Here is a 4,673-nt window from a genome sequence, read left to right on the forward strand (position 1 = left end):
AAGACTACGAACACTGTAGAATCCCGCCAAAAGTTATGCGATGAGATGCGCCTTCTTTATGCTGCAATACTGCTGGGCGAAAACTGATCCGGTCAGGTCTCGAACTCATCAAGTCTGATGACACTTTGGTTATTTCAAATAACCAATTTCATAAAATTGTTATTTGAAATAATGGCATTGGCCTCGTTCGTAAAGTCAAAAGGTTTTCAGCTGTTTAACATGTAAGATACACGCGAAACAAATTATTTTAAATATTTCCAACACGTTAACTAAATGATGGTTATCATCGATAAACAACCAAAGAACGCAAAATTGGTTTTATCAAATAACCAAATAACGCAACATGGTTATATCAAATAATTAACCAAACAACGCAAGATTGGTTTTATTAAATAACCAATGGAAAAAATGGTTTTATCAAATAATCAACTAACGAAAGATTGGTTTTATCAAATAACCAATTATAGTAAAATTGCTTATTTGTGAGAATGGACGGGCAGTAATGAAATTATCCTAAATAAAAGAACATATCACGAAAAAAACGACCAAAAGTGAAATAAAATAATAAATTTACAAACGATGCGCCCCATACTCCCACTCTGTGGAAACCCCTCGCGGCACTCGCCTCGAGACCGAAATCGATTGCTCATGCTCAGACTTTCAAACCAATCAAAAACTTTATCCAAACGGATTAAGACTCTGGGAACGAGATTGGCGCCAGCTTCATGCAGCTATTCAGTTGGATTCAGGCAAGAAAATGTCATCCATCTGATCTTCCTCGATAGGGAATCACGATAAGAGGACTGAGGTACAATTAACATCGGACTCGGATCAAAGAAAATCACAAACATATTAAAGGAACAACAATGTAGCAAAGCGAGACTTGCCAAATCCTGTTGCAGCGTTAACAAAAACACCGCTACCGGAAACGACTGCTAGAATCGGCCTTAGGCACAAAGTTAAAGTGACATTTCTTAAACACGCGAAATCAATTGCCTTCAGAAACTTGGCATCATAATTTCCTTTCACATTATCCGCCATGTTTCCAGTATAAAAGCACATCCGAATAAACTATGCCCAAATAAGGAATCGTTTTCAAAATATGGTTTTTCCCCCAGTTTTGGGGGAAAAATAGCGTCAAAATTCTGATCAGGCGCCTGCGAGTTATGCAAGACTCTCTCTTTTCCCGCCTGGATTCCAGGTCCATTTTTAGGGCGGTGTAAGAGGGAGTCCCGGAACAGGACTAATACTCCATTCGCTATTAAGCGCGGTGCAAGTGTAGAAGAGTTGTGTCGTGCGTTACTCATGCATGAACGTAGGTCACGCAATTAGGATAGTATTGCAATTGCATTGTAATTGGACCCCTGTAATGGTCAAAGGTAACTGGTGGTCGAAGTGTGTCCAGTTTTTCAGTTTTGTTTTGAAGAGTGTTTTTAGGCATATAATGTGGAGTCGAGGAGCCCTCCCGTGCTCGTTGTGATAATAAACGTCTGGAAAGTCTGTTTAAGCCGTGTGCCGTGGTTTTCTACGGATTCCACCGCTACACAAGTCAACAATTTAAGAAGTGATTTCAGAGAGGATGGGAGAAAGAGAGGAAAAAAATAAATAAGTGATTTACCACCGTTCGGTCCGTATAGCGAAAAACCGTAACCTCGGTCTTGAAAAAGCTGCCCTCGACCTGCGGCCTCGGGCATTATTTTCAAGACCTGGTCCCTATTTTTCGCAGTACGGACCTCCCAGCTGGCAAATCACATATATTTACGACTCCGACTGCGAGTCCGACTTCTTTCATGTTCTTTGCTAGTGAAACACAGCCTTTAAATGTGTTACAAGTATACCTTATACTTATAGGCGATTGAACTAATAACGCAACAGAATGATGAAATGAATAATATCAAAGAGAACAGAAAGGAGTAAGTATAATATTGCTTTAGTGAAAGCCTAACAGTGTGTCATACTGTCGCAGCGGCAATCTCACTGCGTGCCCGGGGTGGGGGACTCTCCAATCAGGGGCACGCCAAAACGATCAATGTTGTTGTAAAATGTAAATTTATTATACCTCCAGTTAATGAAAATAAATGTTAATTAAGGAGGCATTTTCAGGTTGTGTTTTTCATGTGTTTGCTGGTAAACATTATCTTGTTCCTTTTTCCCAGCAAGACACGACAAGAAATTTCGCCTAGGGCGCAAGGCTAGATAAAATTGGGTTGGATCTTCCCAGGGCCAGCTGATCAATTTATTTCCCCAGCCAGTGAATTCCGCGGCGCATTTCAAATGGCACTCGATCCCACAAAACGACTCGAAAGCAAAAGCGACAAAACCGGACATAAACAGGTTTTTTTTTCCGCAAGTGTGTCATCACTCTGACCAGCCGTCGTATGTTTGTGACTACTCTCTGGGAGAGGGAAGGGGTATCCTTTTTTTTTTTTTTTATTTTTATTTTTCTTTTTTTTATTTTTTTTTAGTCGTCCTAGTCTCAGTCTTCAGAGTTTCTACAGGCGCATGCAGCTCGGGTTGAAATGCTAGAAACAAGTGCAGTAATATCCCAGGTGCAAAACCTCTAACTCAATAACTAAAATATGCCCAGCCAGCTGCATCCGAAACACCTGTATTTTGGGCCAGTCCAGCCAAGATTCCTCTGAGGGAACAGATAATGTGTAGGAACAAGATTCGTTGTATGCCTGCCTTTCCCATATGAAACTAGATCGGAGGATGTGCTCGTCAGTCTCGCTTAGGGGTGTAAATTTTGGATTTTGGTCATCATAGCCTAAGTGGTGTTCCGGGTGGCAAGCACCAATATTTGGGGTTGCCGCAAAGGTAACGCAGAATTACGCGAAGAGAAACAGAGAGTCAAATTTCCTTTTAAATTTTCTGTTTTAGTATAAAAGGCATTGCGAAGGATTATGCCTTTTTATAATCATTAAAACTCATCTTGCTATGTCGTATTTTTGTGTTTTTACGAACGGTCATCTTTTTAGGGGTCAAATAATTTGCTGTAAGACGCACGCCGTAGATTGCCTCCTTGTTTAAGGGGTTAAATTTCCAAAATTTCCAGGACGGCAGCATCCCCGGTCTGTTTGCATATTGGAGTCTGGCCACCTGCCGGGACTACGTGCTCCTCTTTTCTGAATACTTGTGGACACTGTGAGGCAGGCATCAGTCAGCAACGTTCTGACTGGGGCTAAGCGAGTATCATTTTCTCCCGTCGAGAACGAAGAATAAGTCGACGAATAAGACTCTTCGAAAAGTCAACGCTCACGTGCGGTAAGTGAAAACCTACCTGGCGGGAATGTGAAACGTCGAAAATTGTATAGTGATCGCTGCCATTAGTCGATTTGAATTCAACTGAGATCAGTGACAATTGTCATTATTATATTACATCTGTAGTGAGTGACTAAATCAGTGACAAACTTTGCAGTATTCTGACATGCCGCATAACGATAGACCGTAATTCATTTATAAATCAGGGTCATGCGCAGGGGGGGTAGTGGTTATACCAGTATACCCGAAAAAAATTCGCCAAAATACCCAAAATACCAAAAAATTCATACAAATAGACCGAAAATTAATGGAAGCCTTGTATACTGTATAACCTGAAATTCACAGAAAGTGATATACCGAATATACCGTGTTTAAGCTGGGCAATATACCGAATACCCGATTTAAAAAGCCCCTGTATACGGCCGTATAGCCCAAAAACCCTGGCCGACCCGGATAAATGGCGGCCAAAGACATTATTCTTTGTCGTTGAAGCTATAATCATCCTCACTACCTCCCTGCCTCACTTGGGAGCGAAAGTTCTTTTGAATTTTGTCGCGTGCTACCAGGCTAGTCAGGGATGATTAGCTGTTAAAAACAAAAGACTACTTTCCTTGACCGCCAATTTATGAATACGCTCTATACGCTACGCGTATCCACGACTAAAACAACTCCACTCTGCAAAGTGTATACTGCAATGAGCGTGGAACGACGTTCTTTAGAAGAGAAAAGCCAGACTTAAATTGCCGCAATTAAAGGATAATTAAAACCTTAATGGCTTTCTCCAGGGTCATCATTTTAATTTTCTTTGGTTCAACGTTGGGAACAACATTTTGTAAAAGACAAAATTGCCGTTGGGAAGAAATGAAACTTTAAGAGTGACAAAGCCCAAACGGCGGTCAAGTAAGGTTGAAAGAAAACCAAAATAGACACAATTAAGACCAAAAAACTCCCAAATCACCCAGTTTACCAATTAACACTAAAACTTTTGGGTAAAAACATACGGCCCACACGTTTTATTGCAAAACTTCAGTATGATATCAAGAAAAAAACAAACACAGACCTATTTAAGTCAGTTAACTGAAGAAAAAAAGTCAACACAACAACTTTTAAACATCTTCAGGTCTTACTACAAAGCCAAAACAAAGAATTGAGTCCATAGTCTTACAACGGACAATTTATTTTGGTGCATGTCGACGACTAACTCAACAGTTTTCATTTCTAACGTCTTGTGCAAACTCTTTTTTCTGGTGACCATTTTTTCATGAACAGATGGATCCAGACAACTGTTGTCATAGTTTTGTTTACCCTGCAGATGGACCATTGCATGTTAAAATGAGAAAATCCTGTTTCGCTTTGGCTCGCTGGGAAATTTCAAAACACATGACACTATAAAGGCCATTCGAAAACGCACG

At 40.4% G+C, this 4,673-nt stretch overlaps 1 long non-coding RNA gene across 1 annotated transcript in view; it reads right to left on the minus strand.

The window, feature by feature from the left end:
• LOC137976449 (uncharacterized) overlaps positions 1-31 on the minus strand; it is a 2,155-nt gene extending 2,124 nt beyond the window's left edge. Inside the window, exon 1 of the long non-coding RNA XR_011117765.1 lies at positions 1-31. This exon is cut by the window's left edge and continues 91 nt beyond it. This is a non-coding gene — a long non-coding RNA (uncharacterized lncRNA).
• Between the last annotated feature and the right edge of the window lie 4,642 nt (positions 32-4,673).

This window comes from Montipora foliosa, chromosome 1 (assembly GCF_036669935.1).
Source record: "Montipora foliosa isolate CH-2021 chromosome 1, ASM3666993v2, whole genome shotgun sequence".
In the NCBI taxonomy this organism is placed as follows: Eukaryota; Metazoa; Cnidaria; class Anthozoa; order Scleractinia; family Acroporidae; genus Montipora; species Montipora foliosa.